Raw genomic sequence first — 18,848 nt, 5'->3', positions numbered from 1 at the left:
GACAGTTTCTCTGGTGGAAGTCTGTAAGAATTCACACAAAAATTCAGCAAAAATCTTGTTTCGGGTTAGATTTTTAAAGTTTCCCTCTGGTCATCTGGAGACATTCATATATTCCAGGGAAGAACTAATTACAGTTTAGTTAACTTTCTCCCCAGACATCTCTTCAATGTTTGTTCATAAGATAGGACCCTTGTTGTGTTCAGGTTACAACAGTGGGAGTCAGTAGTTTGGTGTCTTTGCTTGTCTAATATGATTCATAATGTTTGTTTTGCCCCTATAAACAGGTCATAGAATTGGAACTGTGTTTTCTTTTTGATGTCTCAGATGGAACACACAATTACAGAAGCAGAATTTTCTTCTTACTCTGACATTGACAGTATTCGTAAAGTCTGTGGTACACAGATGTACCCAAAACCCTAAAACTAATCTATACAAGACGTTCCTCGTGAAAGATGGTAGAGATTTTTTTTCTCCTTCTCCAGCAAGAAGTGCCTTCCTGTGGTTGAGAAATGTTCTTATAAGGGAGGTGGAGATAATCTGAACAGGGAGCTCACTCTTTCTTGGAATATATTGGTTAATATCTGCTTCAGCAATAAAAAACATTTGTCTAGAGTGGGAATTGCCAAAGGATCAGGAGAATATTGACTGTATTGCATCATTTATTTTTGAGGATGAACCTATGCAGGAAGAACGATTTTATTTTCTGCTCATTGCTAAACACACACAAAGGCTTTAAAGTTTTAGGTAAATTAAAACCCAATAAAAGCAGCATTATAATGTATCAAATTTTGCCATCTGTGTTCTGAAAACTTTGAAGTCCATACAGAGACAGTTCTTCCCTCCTGAAGCCAATGGCAGAATGACCAATTCTCATACAGTTCAGCTTCTACCTGAAAAGGGCTTTCTGTCCTGTTTCAGTGATTTGTTCTCTGGGATACTGTGGGTTTGTGTGGCTGGCAGTTGTGTGAGGTTGGTTCTTTTCGGGGTGCTTTGCAAGGCCTTTGGATGATTGCCTGGGAATTCCTGTAGTGGCTCTAATCAGGCCATGGGACATTCAGTTGGAGTCGTAGTTCCGCTGGAGCTACAGATGCACAGAAATTCTAGATGTTTTGACAGCATGCATTCAGATCAGATGTACCATGTATGTGCAATGGGAGTGATTTGCACATGGCTGATAAATCCAGCTTGCATGACACAGAGAACTTTGTGTCTTATCTGACCTAAATACTGGGTTTGTTTTTGTATCAGGAAAATCTTAAATGGCAATGTAAGCCATTAAAGGTTTCTTCCCATATTCAATTTCCAATGCAGCAGCTTCTAGACAACCTAACTAGAAGTAATGGGGGTGGGGAAGGCACCGTCTTGCAGTAGGCAGCATATGGACCAAGTCAGTCTTCTGCTTGGTGCCAGTTGGAATAGGACAGCAAACGTTAAGGACATGATCAGGTAGCTGTGTGGATGTGCAAGGCAGCAATGAAGCTGGATCTGCTTGCAGAGCCATGTGATTATTGGTGGCCATCTATACATCCAGCCCTGGACCAATGTCTCTCTTCAGAGAGACACTCCTTTCTTTTAGTCTGTAAGGTTTTGTTTGAGTTGTGGCTTTTTAGGCTTTGAATTCTCATTTGGCTGAGGTTAAATGTTATTGTCCTATTTTTCTTCCTTGACTTTTTATAATGATTCTTGTCCTTTTTTAACTGCTTTGTAAACACAGGGTTTTGTACGTTTGTCTATTTGGATTTTTTAAAGCTTTAGGTGTGACAGTGTTCTGTAAAAATAATAGTGACTAGGAACTGATGAGGCAATGGGCACAAACTGAAACACAGGAGATGCTGTCTGAACATCAGGAAACACTTTTTCACTGTGAGGGTGACTGACCACTGGCACGGGTTGCCCAGAGAGGTTGTGGAGTCTCCATCCTTGGAGATACTGGAAAGCTGGACATGGTCCTGGGCAACTGGCTCTAGGTGGCCCTGCTTGAGCAGGGGAGTTGGACAGGGTGACCTCCAGGGCTTCCGGCCAACCTCAACCATTTTGCGATGCTGATTCTGTGAAATCATTTGATTATGAGCCCTCCCTCAAAGCACTCCCTCTCTGCCCCCCAAAAAACCACTTTACCCTGTTATGTGAATAATTGCAGAGATGTAATTTGAGAGATGGAAAAAATACACATTAATCTAGAAGGCTGTTTTATCTGGAAAAACTTCCACAGATTCTTGAGAAGCAAAGTGCAAATTTGGTGTGCACAATTTGGGATTCCTGTTCTTGGTTTTTATTTTGAAATACTTGGTCTGCACTGAGCAGCACTAGCCGTTGGGGAAAATCTGACTATCCTACACAAAGTACGTCTCTGCTAGGGCTTTGCTGAAGCTATTTATGACTTTTGTAAATGCTATCCCAATGATGATCTACACTGTGCCCTGAAGTGTGCTCAAGTGTTAATTGGTTTATTGTTTTGTGTAGTATATTAAAAGGTTTTCTGTTCAGTTTAAAGTTTGAACTGTAATTCAATCCTTAGGATGCCTCACATGTAAAGGAGAGTTACAAAGCAGGAGGTTAGGATGTGGTATCCCTTTTCTGCTATGTTGTTGCCCTGGTATATTATCTGCTTGACACCTTTGATAGATGAACATCTGAAAAGAGAGAGTGAAAGACAACTAGATTTTGTTTTCTCATCTTCTGTATTAGACTTCTCATCCTCCTCTTTTGGTGGATTTTTCTGTTTCAGTTTGTGTGTCAGTGGGAAATATTACAGTTAACTTATGTCACAGATGTACCTAGTTGAAGATCAGGGCTCATTTTGCCAGGCACTGTTACTGTTTTATTATATGGGAAGTTTTTTAAAAGAGCATTGCAGGCTCTTTTGTGCTATTTGGTATAATACTGTAACTCTGTAATACTTGAAACTCTGTTTATGGTCAATTGCAGTGTTTTGACTCCAGCCTAGAGCTTAATTCACTTCCAGTTGCAAGCCCCATTATATTTTCTGCCTGCTAAAATTGGGTCTGTTTTTTCCTGTGCTGCCCAGTGTCCTTCTGTTCAGTAACACAGTTGCTCAGCTGGGGATTTTAGGCAGAGATTGTTCTGTTCTTGAACAGCTTTTTTCTTCTGCAGGATGACAATCTCTTTCTATTGAATGTTAGATGATGTGTGCTCTGGATGCATTTTCATTTTATTCATATGTAAAGATGCTCTGCCAGTATCATTATAGAACACCTTTGTCTTTTCTGGAAGGATGAAATATTCTGCTGAAGTTTACAAATGGTATATAAGTTGCTGTATATGTGATTCTTCATTAGTCAATGGACAACATAAAAGGTTAGTCTTCTAACTAACATACAAGATTAGTTTTCTTTCAATGGGAAGGTAGAGTTGAAGAAACTTTGCTAGGTAAACTTTGGAAATATTTTGTCCTTGAGCAGAATTCAGTCACTTATAGTCAGGGTAAATATTTGTTTTTTCTCTAAATTATAATATCTATGTTATCAGGCAATAGTGGTTTTACATCACACTTTCTGTTCTTTCTAAACAGCCCATAACTCATCATTCTCCAGCTGTCTTGCTTACACTATGCATCTCAGACTGCAAGGATAAACAAAATGAAATCTTTAGCAAACTGAAATGCAAAAATAGCTTAAATACTTATCTTTATAGCTAATACATGCCATCATACTCAATTTAGTTTCTGATAGATTTCTGCTGTTGGCCAAGTTGTTATGTTGAAAAGTTGAGCTTACTTAAATTACATGTTAATTATATCTTCTCAATCTTTTTGAATCACTTTGATCTGTACTTCTACCAGTTTTCAGAGGTCTTTTGTTCTCTAATTTGACCTTTGTACAGCAGTTTGTAGCTCATTACTTTGTCTATCACTACAGCAGGTGACTGTATTTTGAAATGTTGCGTTTGGTTATTTGAAAGACTTCATTGGTACAATCTCAGGCACTTCAAAAGTGCTTCTATAAATGACTGGTTCACCTGATGGTAATTACACACATTTTGAGTGCAGCTGGCAAAGGAGGAAACCTGAGTGGGATCAAGTTCAAGATACCCGGCAGAGTGTTATCTTTTTCCACACTGCCAACGGGACATGTGAAGAGTTGGAGAAGGTGTGACTTTATGTTAGAAACTCTTGCCTTTTGTCATCTCCACCTTTGTCACAGTATGCTTTGTCTCTTTGTCTGAAAAAAAAAAAGCTTAACAATTTCTCAAGATCTTGCAGGTTAAATAAAGGCACAAAATCAATGGTGCAGGAAGGCTTTTGAAATGAAATGGAACATAATTATGTTACAATACATTTTATGGCTTATTATAATTTTTTCTAGTTGCATTTTATTATCTACGGCTTAATGCATGTGACATAAAACTAGAAAGAGATCCATGTCTTCTGTTGTAATTTGACTTCTTTCTGCCAGAGAAGGAAGAGAAGAATTGGTAAGTTGATAAGTTTAGGGGGAAAAAGGCTTGATGGATAATATGGAATGTCCTCTAGAAAATTTCTTACTGGTTTCTGCAACACATGGTACCTTAACACACATAATTAAAAAAAAAAAAAAAGGCAAGCAAGCTAATGAACCAAGAATGGTTTACTACTTAAGATAATTTTTTTATTTGTTTTTTTAAAATTAATGCCTCTTAATTTCTGGTAGAAATTAATAAAGGAAGGGCCATTTGTTTATAAACAGGTTTCCCATCCCCCATGCTAAAATTATGGCACTTCTTTTCTCTTTCTTTTGCTAAAGCATCTGGGGCTCAGTGGAATAAGCCTATGGATAAGTTAAATGAAACGTTACATTTCTGCATTGTCAGATGTCTGTCAACTGCTAGTAAGAATAATATTAAATAAATCCTTTAGGCTCTAACTGCATGGCTTACAGCAGGGTTAATGACTGATGTATGGCAAGTTCTTAATTTTGAATTGACAGCTTATCCCAAATGAAAAAAAAAGAAAAAAAGTGGTGTTAGTGATGTTAGTTAAGATATCTATATTATCTATAGGTAAAAGTACATATATTTATGTCTGTATAAACTTATCAATAATATAGACATATAGATAACAGATGCAGTATGGATATACCTATATATTACATATAGATTATATAAACGTATAATACCTATAAACATTTCAACATGTATATAACATTTTTTTTCTGTCCATATAAACATATGCTTGTATTTTTTATAATACCTCTTTTCTAATGCATTTGACTTCCAGTTATTAAAATGTTTGCTCATTTCTTTGCATGTTACTTCATAAGCTGCTCAAAAATAATAGCAGATGTGGGGGGATTGTGCTCTTTTTTATTAATGGGAAGGACAGCTGGCAAATTAAAATCATCAGTTTTAGGGACCGAAGTAGGAAATTCCACTATAGAGAATCATATTTTTCTTATTGTCTACATTTTATGAGAAATTGTATCTATGGAAAATATTTATCTGACTTCAGCTGAAGAATATATGAGATGGGTAACAAAAGAAATATGTGATAATCTTACGTACTTAACTATCTAGCATGACATTTAATTTTTTTTCGGTCTATGGCAAGGTTACTTTTATTGTAGTTTAGGTGCTTCATAATGTTGCCTTCCTTAAACCTTGCAAAAGATCTAATTCAGTGAAGAAGACAAAAAATATCTAGAACTAACATACTGCTGTTTTCTCTTTATTAATTTCTCCCAATAGTTTAAGACATGGAGGAAGAGGGTGGGGATGGGGGGGTAGTTTGGTTAATAGGTTGGTTGGTTGGGGGAATTTTTTTTTTTTAGATGAGTTTTGATACCAGCTACCGTGCAGATATATATTTGTCTGCTATACAGCAGGGCAGATTCAAGACATCTCTTAGTAGGAAAACTTACAAAGTATACTGTGTGTATACTGGTAGCTTTCAGTAACAGATTACATTTGTCAGTAAATTTTACAGTATTTTCCATGTGTAAATATGTTTTCTTTAATATATTCTGTTGAAGTTTGTTTCCTGATGATAAGGCTGTGTAAGAACTCACTTTGTGGAAAAAATGTTTTTCCCCTCATGGTGGACTATTAAAGTTGCTCACAAATGCTCTACAGTACAAATGAGAACTGCAAAATATACTTTTTAGAGGTATTACAGTATGTTTGTGTGTTTTGGATTCTAAGACAACTATAGCTAATTTCAGAGCAGAGTGTGGATGTATCTGGCCTAGATGATGTGTCTCAGATGAGAGAATTAATTAGATGGGGAATTCCAGGGCTGGATTATGTGAACAGAAAGTGAATCAACTTCTCTTCAGTTGATGTGTTAAGTTCTTTTTAAGATTAGTATAATTATTGCCATTTTACAGGTGTAGAAACTGATGTAGAAAAATGAAGTTATTTCCATAATTTTGTAGGAGCCTTTTGAAACACATACGTGGACCCATGCAAACTAGAAAGCTAAGAGTACCAAGCCTATTAATTTAACTACATTGTTGGTGTCTATGGGGCTGGAGTACCAATTAAGCATCTCCCTGTGTTGTCAGGCAGACAAACAGCCATAATCTTTCCAGGTCAGCTCTGTGTATGGATAAATATCTGCTACACTTAAAATACAGCTATTATTTGAACAGAGTGTGTTCCAGTATGTAAATTTATGACCCACTTTACAGAGTTTAGATGTGCTTTGTTAAGTTTCTGAGATTCCTCCTTCCCCTCTTTCCACTTTCTTAAGTAAAGTTTTGAGTTTGCCTGCCATAGCTGGAAACATTGAGTGAAAGGAGGGGGGAGAGGGAAAGATTTGAAGCAAGTGTTGTTTCGTGTCCTACTGAAATGCAAGCTGACTCCTGTTGTGTCAGGATGTACAAGCAGGAGGAAAAGAATAGAGAAGTCGGTGAGCAGAGGTGAAGAACTGTCATTGCCCTCCACAACTAAATAGGCAGAGTAGTCTGATGTCATTGTGACCATAGGAACAAAAAACCCCACAGAGATGGTAGGCTTGATTACATCAGTACATAAAATTGTGTTTGGTTTCCTCTTTGCACTACCGGCTCTGGTGTAAAAGCCGATGTAATGCAAGCACACTTAGTAAAAGTGCAAACAGCCATGTTGTATTTTTTTAGCTTCAGAGAGGATTCTTTGTTACTGAAGGCAATGGTGATTTTGCCACTCATTTCAGTAAGTACCTTTACTAACAGTTGACTAGATGACATTCAGCTGGACTGGCAGAGACACATTTCCATCTTTTGATGCTGCTTCTAGCAAGATCCATAGTTGAAATGTGAAATCTTACTTCTTCATCCTCTTTTACATATACACGGGAACTTGAATAGAGAAGAATGGAAGTCCTGCATTATTTTAATGCGTTGAAATGTGCAAATGTATTTCCTTTTTTGTTGTTGTTGAACTTCCTGCTTATTCTGCCAGTGTATATGAGAATTTGAATGGGTGCCATTAAGAATGCTTATTGAAGAGGATTCCCAGCTTGCTTCAGTGAGGGGCTTTGGCTCAGTTAGGACACCTGGACTGGCTGATCCTGAAACCTGCTGTTTATCTTTTGCAACTTGTTTCAGGAATGTGGGTAAAAAAAGGTGCATTCTTGCAGAGCTGTTTACAAAATGAGAGCTTGAATCTGTATTGATGTAGGTTAATGATACAGGAATATATATTATAATTAACTTATCTTGGGGTTTACTAAACATTTATTTGTGCTGAAAAATTTTTAGACTGTCTCTGTTAAATGGTAGCTATCCATGTAAGATTGGTTATCCTGTACTTTAAATCTGAATTTCATACTTTACCAACATAGTTTTGGAAATGTTTAGAATGTGGTTTTGGCAAGTAATGAGAAGGTGTATACTTAGTAATGCTTGTAATAGAAGTGAGCCATTAAGGAAGCTGTGAAGAGAATATACATTTAGCACATGAGAAATGGCAGTAACTATTCTCCATTATTGTAAGCTATTTGTTTAGTATAATGATAACTGTGGAGGAGGAGGGTCAGTCTTGGAGAGGAGCTTAGCATTGTGAAGAAGTGAGTGCACGCTGGGTCATTTTGCCACCAAAAGGCTATAACCATGTAAGCATAAAATATCAGTTTGTCACACTTATCTGAATTGTTGGGCATTTCTCCTTTAAAACTCTGTCTTGCCTGCTTTTGAAAAAGTAGAGTTAGGCCGTTTAAAATTCTGTTTCTTATGCTATAAAACAGCTAAGAACCTTCTGTTAATATCATAATAGGACAGTTCTGTCATTTACAGTAGGAAATAATTTTGCGATGTAGTTCATTCTCAAATTAGAAAAAAACCCAACTGCCCACAAAAGGCAGCAGGAGATAGAAATGTATAGTTTTCCAAAGTATATAGGAAAGTTATGTTTAAAAAAAAAAGGGGGGGGAGGGAGGAAGAAGCAAGCATTCGAATTTCCGTGGAAGCTCTGTGTTTATGTAAAGTACAGCAGCTGCACTGCAAACTCCCCTCTCTGGATGACCTCAGTCGTGAACAAGACAGACTGTTCTGGGTGCAGGTGTGATTACTGAATTATTTGTTCTGTTTTAGTGTCAGTCAGTTACAGTGAGGTATTCTGGGTAAAATTTGTATTCACTGAATAAAGTGAATTGGTATATTTGGTATTCTACAGTTCACTATGTGCCTTCCTGCTATTGCAGAAATAGTTTATTTTATTCTGTTGAATTACATTAGTTAAATAGGACAAACAAGAGGAAGTGACTCCAGTAACAACCTCTGAATACATCAGGCAGGCAGGCAGAAAGGCAAGATTGGACTGAAGATGGTACAGGACATAAAAGATAGTTTTGACGGCTGACTTGTGATCTTTTTGAAGAGGTTTGTATATGCTGTTTGAATTGGGAATTTTAAATTTCTTCTCCATGCTTCATGAGGAATAGAGCTGTGAAAAATGCTCACTTGTAATGCATGCATGTCCAGTCAGCCTTGGTTTGAATTTGACTATTCTTGTGAAGCTGTCAGTGGTTAGCTAAGCTACCTTAGATCACATTGGTCTTTTCCAGGTGTCAATACCTATTTATATATTCTGCATGCCTTTTGTCTCTTACCAGTTTATGAAGTTTTATAGAAAGATCCTGTTCCTTCATTTGTATTTGGTGTAGACGGCCAGAGAGTAGTACTACATGTACTGAAACATGGCTACATTTCTGACGCTTGTTTCCAACCAAACAAGTCCAGTCAGGCTATGTGGGGAAGCCAGGTTCCCGAGCACCTGATTTTCTTTTTTTTTCCATGTTTGTAGGATGTAGGCTTTTCAGTGTCTTCGAATAATCAGCAGAGATCTAGAACCCACAAAAAGCAAGTCCTTCTAGAAAGATGGGTGTAGTTTTCTCCAAATAATGAATAAGAAATTCAATGTCTGCTTTGGCAACCATTAAAGAGAGAACTATTTATTCACCATAAGATGTATGACTTCAGCAGCTAAGTCCACCTAACACTTTTAGAAGGTTCTCCCTTTTATTACCTGAAGTGCAATAAAGGGATATAGTGTTCCAGATGAGCTGTAATCCTATAAGGGTTACAGAGAATGGTAGCAATAGTATTACTCTGCATTTGAGATCTCAGTCTTCTATGGATCCACTATCCTGTTACTTCTCTGTAAAACCATGGTAGTGGCATGACTGTTGGCTTCATGTGAGGCACATAGCATTAGTATAGAAATGTGTTTGAGAATTTGATAAAATTTATTTTTAAATAAAAATGGATTAACAGTAAGATTCCTATGCAAATAGCAATGTACTCATAAACACTTTTTCCTTATGTTAAATAAGCATGCTATTGCACTGTGTGCTTTATTAAGTAAGAAATAGATGAAAAATGGAAGGTAGTTTGCTGAGGCTGACTGATTTTAAATTCTGGTTCTTGTTTCTCATCCAGTGCAATTTCTTTAAATGATGTGACTCTAACTCAAGACATATAGGGAAATAGATCAGATATCTCTGAGGATTTAAGAAGGGTTTTAGGTGACTCAGGAATGATAAACTAGCTTGATTGTCTGGTACAAGTCAAATGAATGTGTAATCCAGTGTACTGATAGTATAGCATGGTTCTCTTGAGCATAAGAATTGTCTGCTAGCTATTTTTCTTTTAAACCATCTGAAGTGGACAGATCTTCCTTGTGAAATTGGCAATGCATTCATGGTAGGACTTGGAAACATATCAACATTTCTCACAGTGGGAAGTAGTTGAAGAGGGATTTGGCAGGGTCAAGGACAGCTCAAACACCACCCACTACTGTTGGTATTGGGAGTAGTGAGACACTGCAGTAAACAGCTGGTATTTCTCTGAGTCATTCATTTTGCTGTTCCCACCTCATCACTCTGTCTAGGGTGTGTGGGTGGCCAGGTACGTTTCTAGGCAGGGAAGTCATTAAAGTTGATGTCACAAATCACAGTCATGTTATGGGGAGAGAGGACATGGTTGCATCCATCTCTTATCCCTTTTAAAGCCTTTATGCACTCATCTACCTGATGTCTGTGACCATCAGTAAAAAGAATAGGGGAACGACATATAGATGGCCAGTTACTGTGCCTCACAAGGATAGGATAGCTCACCTATCTGTTAGTATGCCAAGCACTAGGCTACAGACCCATATTAAGATGCAGGAAGGGTTTTTCCCAGAAACAGAACTGTGAATGTCTTTGTATTTATGTATTTATTTGCCTGTCTGCTTTCTGGAGGGTAGATGCTGGTTTTAGGTTAATGGAGGTTGATCTGATGCATTGAGGGTGTAAAGGTTACGTGTGATACAGTTAGGGCCATGTTGAACTTCAGCAGGTAATATAGCTTGTGCTTGAATCACTTCTGCCTCCTGTTGAGAAAAATGGGGTGCAATAATATAGTATCCAGGCTGTGTCTCTTGGAGCTTGCTGAAGGTCACAAGTTAGTTTAGAGTTCATGGTGTGCTAGCTATTCTGCACTAATTGCTTGAGTGTATGTTCTTAACACCAGTGTTGGACACTTTGCTTCAGAAAAGGCACCTCCATGTAGAAACTTAGGGCAAGGTTGCTGCCTTAGCATGAAGTTATGGTAACCTGGAATAGTGTTCTGTATATATGTTCTTTTGTTAGATTGTATAAGGTAGAGCACGGTCATCCTGCTTATTTTAATAACAAAATCTGACTCATCTGAGGCCATGGTGGCCACTGAAAAAAGACTTTGAAATACCTCAGTAAGTGGGGTAGTGTCATTCAGACAAGTTGCATATAACTTGAGATAAATAAGAATTGTTTCTTTATGACCTTTGAACTTGTTTGCATGTTTTTTAAAACTATGTTCTTTCAGGTAAGACAGTAAAGTCTCTACCTGCTCCAGAAGGAAAGGGTCTGGAAAGAAAATGAACTCTGCCTTTGGCAAATAAGTATCAGGTAACAGTGACAGTGGGAGAGCTTCTTCATTTTTAAGTTATTTATCTGAACCAGTCTTGATGAACTGAGTTACACCTGAATTTGGAGTTACAGATTCAGAGGAAGGAAATTCTTTTCATGTCTTAAGCTCTTAGTCACTGAAACCATAAAAGTGGCTGCTTTTCATTTTTGTGTAAAGTGCTGTTGCTTTTGATATGCAAATGGTGCACTGTACCGTATAACCTCAGTCTTCTAGAGAGCAAAAGGAAGGGCAGAGAGAAATGTGTGTGGTGCAGGAATTCAAATGATATGGAAATAGGGTTCCTACTCTCTTTCACAATTCAGTCCTAAATTCTAATAAAGCCAAAAGAGATCAAATCAGTTTGGACTCCGAGGGCAAGGATTTCCCTGTGTGATAGGGGACGTTTGAGAATTTCTGCATGTAATGAATATAAAAGGTAACTGAGCCGACTGAATGTTAAAGCAGCTGTAGTGAGCAGTAATAGAACTGAGTGGGTTGTAGCTGAGCGACAGCTCATCATATAATCATCATGTTTTCCACTTAGAGCATCTCTGAAAAACAAGAAAGATGGTTTAATTCTTTTTTTGTCTTCCTCTAACAAGAGATTTTGAGTAATTATTTTTTGGAAAACCTTCATTGACATCTGGGCTATAGATATATATTTTGAGTGATAGAAGAGTTATTGTCTATGGTTCAAAATATATTCTCCCTCCCCCACCTCATTAAATCATACAGAGAATTTCCCCTAGTCATTTTTCTTTTTCCTTAATCGTCTTCTCTTGTACAGAGGTCAGATTTGCTCTGCTGGCATTTCACGATGCAGAAGTAATCACTTACCAAAGCACAGACTTTTGCGTGTTTCAGTGTCTTTGATGCTCTCCATTCTTTTTCCTGCCCACCCCTCACCCTTGAGAAGCTGCTGGTAAGAAGCACAGATGGGCGGCAAACCAAGCAGCTCTCTGAATGCGGTCTGTTGAAATTACCATGGCTCAGCCCATACAGTGTTGATGAGGCAGGCCATAGTCCGCCTTTCTTCTCTCTCAATCCTCAGTTCTAAGAAGCTGACTGAGGAGAAACAATGCTTCCGTGATTATATAAAGCAGTACCAGGTTCCCAGTTTTTACAGGAAGCCCTCACTAACCTCCAAGTCAATCTTTTTTTTGCGTTATTGGAAGAGTGGCAACTGGAAAATGGCTTTATTTTGTGAATTAGGATTTAAAGGAAAATAGGTCTCATGAGATGAAGCTAAAATCAATAGGAGACTGCTTTATGCTGTGAGTCTTTAGGCATCATTATGTACTGCGTGCTCTAGTTTTGCATTATATTTTCTCATTCAGTAGCGACTGGGAAGGTCCTATCACACCTGATCACATACTTTGAAATATGGTATAGTACTACTCTTCATTAGTGGGCTTTGGAGCTTTTCAGGTTTTGTATCTAGAGGTGTGTTTTATAGTTAATAAAGTACGATCCTTTTAAAAATTAAATTGCATTTGTTATTTATAAAGGTGAAGCTGTCCTATGAAGCTGACAAAGGGCGAAAGAAGAAGAAGTCTTGAAGGGCAAAACTATGGGTGTGTTTTTCCTGCGAAGTCAGCAAGCTGGGTGGTTGGTGTAGAGTGCAAGAGTAACTTGAATTGCTTGCATTTTATATGCTTTTAGAAGAGGGTAGCTCAGTTTGCAGTTACAATGCACTCGATTTATTGGCTAAAGTTTGTACAGCTCTCTAGCAACAGGTTTTCCTAATGTAGTCCACCATTGAAGTGTCTGTATGCTTATAAATTACTTTGCTGATAGCTTTCAGAGAAAGTTCATGATGTAGCTTTGTTCAGTTACTGTTGTGGGGTTTTTACATGTGTATAAAATGTAGAAATAGCTTTTTATCAGAAATTTATTGCAGATAAGTTAATTAGAAATCATCAGAAATTAAGATACATTTCAAATAAAAGTCATTCATCTTCTACCACCTAGGAATGAATGAAGGATATACTTTTAGATTAGTAGAAGGTATAACTTTATATGCCCATAATGGAGTATGATAGAAAAGAGTTGTGATTAGAAACTGATCAGTGACTTTGATTAGTGAAAATGACTAGTGATTAGGCACTAGTTCAAGATCTGTCTTCTTGTACCAAAGTCTGAGAGGTTCATGGGAAATGATAATGAACAAGCAAGGCAGGTTTATGTATATATGTGCATACACATTCATATATAGAAATATATTTTATATAGATATATTTTAAACTGCAACACATTCTAATGTGAAAGTTTTCAAACCACAAAAAATGAGAATCCACAGGTAAAAGTCAGTTACTGTTAGCTTTGTTTAAAGATGAGAGGTATTGATTAATCTTCCCCTGAGATTTTTGTTTGTTTGCTTAGTAACAGAGTTCACAGTATTTAAAGGATGTTTATAGGTGAAGTTCACGGAAAATTTTCTCTGACCTCACTGAAGTTAAGATTTCTTCCCGTGTGTTCCAAAAGATCTCAGAAACACTGTCGTGTTGGTGACAGGTGTTTTCTTTCGTGTGAACAGTCTAATGATGTCAGTAAAACTAATCATGGAAGTAGATTTGTATGGGTTTAAACTCTTCTAAATTCAGGACAAAATAAATGAAAATGTGATTTTAAAAGTAACCTTTTCATATGTTAAGCCAGATGATAATTATTTTGAAACCTATGTCAATGCACTTGCTGACTTTGTATTATTCACAAAGAAAATTGTACTTTAATATTTTATGTTAGCACTGATGGTGATGTCAGAGAAAAAACCCTTAGAATTTGAATTTAATGTTTGTGATTTAGGGTACAGTACAATTCTTGAGAGTTTGTAAGAAAAAAGTGAATTCACATGCTAACATAAAACCAGGACACACCATACTAAATATTCTTTACAAGATTTGTATTTTAGTTTAGAGACAATCTTTATTTGATCATTTTGTGTTTTTTGTTTCAATTTTCTGACTGTAAAAGGGGAAAAAAGCATTTTTCAGAAACTAATTTGGAAGTCCTGTAACTGGTTTACATAGGGAAAAATAATTAAGATTTGAATTACATGTCTCAGGGTTTTTGTATGTGTAGAAATGTGACATCATTTTCATTCCCTGAAACTTATTCCTTTAATGAAAGTAAGGCTACAGAATGAGCTTTTATTGAGCTAATAGGTGAAATCAGACAACTTCTTATTTAAAAACCAAAACCATTTTCTTCATAAAGTTAAACAGCAGTGGTATGACTTTATCAGGCTAGGCACTTTAAGTATAAAATCTAACCCTTTTTTCCAAGGTATTTTCCCAGTATTGGAGTTCCTCTGGTTCCTATTTCTTAAGATGTTCTAATCCAAGTGTATAGATAGTTACGTAGTCAAGATCTACTTCTGGAGTTCAATTTAGATCCATACCATTTTTAACTTGCAAAGAACTCCTTAGAAGCTATTTAATTGAGAATTTTGAGCTTTCAATGGCTAGTAAAAAAAGAGCTACTTATTTGATGGCATTTTAAAAAAATGAATATGTACCATAAACTGTAGGTGTTCACAGTATTGGGGAGATAAAAACAAGTTTTATGATCTTGTATTTCTCAGTCCTGTTTCCAGAGACTTGATGAGAGTAGCTGGCTGCATGTCTGACAGCACAGAAGAGTCAGATTAATTTAATGATGTGTAGCTAGGCAGTCAAATAATTTAGTCTTTCCTACTCTTGGTAAAATGTTCCTTGGCTATTGAAGAAAAGGAATATGTTCCAATCCACTTCTGTTGCCCCAGTCTTCTAGGACAGGTAGGATTGGTGCTATTTCCACAGATTTTTATTTGTGAGATTGCTAAGGAATGTGCAGACACGTATTTGGAAATTTCTTTGAAACACAAGTGGTGTGCAAGATGCAGCTAAAGCCCTCAGACCTAAGCTCCAACTCAGCTTACTTTTATACTATTAAAGGTGAAAAATGATTTTCCAGCTGTCACCACATCAGAAGGTACCTGTCTGTTCCCCAGGGCCAGCAGGGCACCAGCACTGCAGAGCAGACTTCAGTTCTGCCCTCAGTACAATTGCAGTGGGCTGACCTGTAACCAGCTCAATTGTAGTACACTGAAGCTGTGGATTTACAAAAGAGGAGAGCTAATCTGAAAGGTCGCTGGTACTGAAGAAAAGAGATTCTTTACCCCGCTTGCTTCATGTTGCCTACTTTGTACTGGCTATGGTGTTTTTGCAGACCCTTCTGTGAGCTGGTTCAATCCAGCACAAAATTCTTCCAGACAAAATAAAGTAGCAGGGGGTTTTTTTGTTGGCTGAGTGAGTTGAAGTGGCCCACAGACCACTTAGACAAGTATCAGAGCAAATGAAAAGGAGCAAATGTCACCAAATGGCCTAAACCAGTGCCCGCAGAGAAGGAAGAGGAATCCACATTTTAAACCTAATACGTTTTAGCATCATCTTTGAGTCAGTACAGACTAGTTTTGCTGGGGAAGTAGTGTAAAGCAGATATGTGGACATACATTGTTTGTTCAATTCAGATTTTAGCTTTTTTATTTCAGGAGATGAATGTAGATAATTGATAAACTTGAGAGTTTAGGTTTGGTAGCTTTCTAGCATGGGCCTGGAAAAGTGTCTCTGCTTTATGTGATAAAGAAGTATGTGTTGTATATAAGGTCTTTAATTAAAAAGAGAATTTTCCAATGTAAAAAGGTGTCTGTAGCTTTTGACCAGTCAAACAATTATTGTGTTTTCCGTGACTTCGTGCTGTTACTAGTGATGCTAAAAGTCAGCAGCAATAAACATAACTGAGAGGTTTATCATGTCTCACATTAGAGCTCTAAAAAGACTTCTAACTCAAAGTGACACACGCTGCTGAGAGTTAAAGGGAACGTACAGAAAACTTTCCAAGATCTTGGTGATACTGTTTCTGTCAGTGTTCAAGTACAGTAGCATTTGCAAAAACTACTTTAGTACCTAATAATGTCAAAACTGGAGGTCTGCCATAAACCTCAAACACGGGCACTTCCAGTATACCTGTACTGTCCTGTCACAGCCTTTCATGGTGGAACTGATCAGAATCGAATTGTTCACAAAGGTCCTTGTTTGCATTTTGAAGTTGGAAATCTTCAGTATGTATGTTTCTTTGGGCTAATGAAAAAACTATCATCTGCATGATTGGAAGTGTCTGTAGTTTATTTTCAGAGATAGAATTATAAATCTGAGCTTAAACAGGAATGTAATCAATATATTGATAATATGTATCACAGAATCAGTGTGAGAACATACAGTACTTACTAGAGTGTAATCATGTCAAGGTTTTACTACACCAAAACCTTCATGAATCATTAGTTAGAAATTGTCACATTTCGGTTATGCCATAAACAAGACACAGATTGAATTTTGAAAGCATTAATTACTTTTATAGGAACTTACTGGAAATCTTTGATGTTCTTTCCGTAAAAACTTTCTTGTGATTGTTTCAGTTTGAATCTAGTGTCATTTGTTTTTCTTTCATTATGTATGAATCGTTTTGACAGACTCATCAAATAACTGAATATAGAATTGAATACTGAGGTCAAATTAATTGCTTGTATTGGTAATTACAATTTCAAGTAAATTTGTAGTTCACAATCATAGAAAACTATGGCTTTACTATGGCCTCTGCATTGAAAGACAAGTTTTCTGTCTCCTTGTCCATTGCTTGTGCTGTTGCATGAATTTCACCCAATTAAGATGAGGCCAGTATACTTCCTCTCATTCTCCTAACCTCTGTTTTATTATCCAATGGATGCATGCAAGTGTCCAGGGATGGTCTTAGGAGGAGGCAAAGTAACCAGGAGATGCTTTTCTTTACAGTCTCTTATGTATTCCTTTTTTTACTTCACATTTTTGCTATCTAGAGAGAGCTTTGTTCTGGCTATTTTTTAACTTCTGCAATTAAAACAGCTGTTTGTAATGGCACTTCAGAGAAACAAATGGGCACTTCGATGGACAGTGATACTCTGAGTTGTTCTTCCATGTGTGCTGTTTCTAGAAGTGTTAATTGAGTTTTGTGAGTGTCAAGTGGTTCAGCAGGATGAGAGGGCATCAGAACAGCACAACAGGCTTGGGCTCTCTTTTTGTTTCCACCAACAGCATTACTGATGCACCACTTGTTCTCAATGATTTGTGTGTGTGACTGTAATGTGTGTTGTGAATGAAATATTGCTGGTAGAAAGGAATCAGATGAATTCAAAGATCTTGACCACCATTCTTCAGCTACGAGAATTTTAGTGTAACTATGTGTCCTTTTACAATCTGCACATAACAATATAAACACTACAGTGAAACTGAAGTGAAGTTTGGGTAACGTTTCAATCTCAAAGTCTGAAATAAAGACCTCGGCAAGAGTGAAAAGTATTTGGACAATCTCTTAAAAACCTATCTTAATTTGACATTTTGGATTGTTTCTTATAATGCTGGGAATCAAAGGTGTATCTTTAGTAAGTACAGTTTTGCCTATGGACTTCAGTAGACATTAGTAAAAATGTGCATGTAAGTTCCCGACTGCATGGAGTTGCATGTTCATTTTCCACACCTTAATTATGTTGTTTTTGTGACCGCCACCACTTCCAAATACTCTGTGTATGAATATGGAGTATATTTAGTTCTTTCTGGTCAGGTCACCATAACTGTTTTCCTGTTTCAGTGGAATTTCACAGAAAATTGAATTTAGACAGTGTTCTAGGTGGCTGACATGAGTTAACCAGTGAAAATTCAACTGAACCTGAAAAGCAGGCAGCATCTTACAGCTTTAAAAATTACCAGTGAAGGTGTGTTATGTTGAAATAAATTTATGTGACAACATATACTAGGAAAAATACAGGTGAGAGACTGGAAAAGAGAGTTTGTTAGTCTGTCTTTTTGTAAAACAAATATATTTAACAAATATGTGGATTTGCTTACATAAATATACAAGTAAATATGAATTTATTAAGGAAACGCAAATTGTGTATAGAGAAGAAAGTGTAATATGTTGTAACTAGGAGGAACAAAAAATTCAAAGAATTGGGAGAAAGCAAATATAAGAATGATAGCCATAAAAACGTTATAAGATATAGGTTTTAAAACCTTGATTAATGGTACTTAGACTAATAGAGAAGCAGACTTTAGAATGTTCTCTAGAAAGAATGATATTTGGGCAGAGTATCACTAAACAGGCTTTAAAAGAAGAGTATGTGCTGATCATTTTTGCTCTTTTAACAGGTAAACCAGATGAAAAGCTGGATAAACTACAACATGCTCACATATCTAGTCAGGAAGCAAAACATTATCATATAGCTCTTTAAACCATTTGGGTCTATGCTTCATGGTTAATTTAATTCATATTGAGGATTCTTTTAGATCAATCTGCAGTGCTTTGTTGTCTTTGGGTTGGTTTGTTTGTTTTAAATCATATGACTTCTTTTTGAACAAAATCTCAATCTGCAGATGGATGTTTCATGAGTAGAAAGGGACTAAATATACTGGATCAGCTGGAATAATTTACTCA

The 18,848-nt window shown here is 36.8% G+C and overlaps 1 protein-coding gene across 6 annotated transcripts in view; it reads left to right on the top strand.

Annotated features, from left to right (window-relative positions):
• Positions 1-18,848, top strand: part of OTUD7A (OTU deubiquitinase 7A) — a 148,537-nt gene that overhangs the window by 31,109 nt on the left and 98,580 nt on the right. The gene's annotated exons all lie outside the window — the stretch shown is intronic.

Source organism: Ciconia boyciana, chromosome 8, assembly GCF_034638445.1.
Source record: "Ciconia boyciana chromosome 8, ASM3463844v1, whole genome shotgun sequence".
In the NCBI taxonomy this organism is placed as follows: domain Eukaryota; kingdom Metazoa; phylum Chordata; class Aves; order Ciconiiformes; family Ciconiidae; genus Ciconia; species Ciconia boyciana.
Note: the sequence above shows the minus strand (reverse complement) of the source record. Positions and strands in the feature narration are given on the sequence as shown.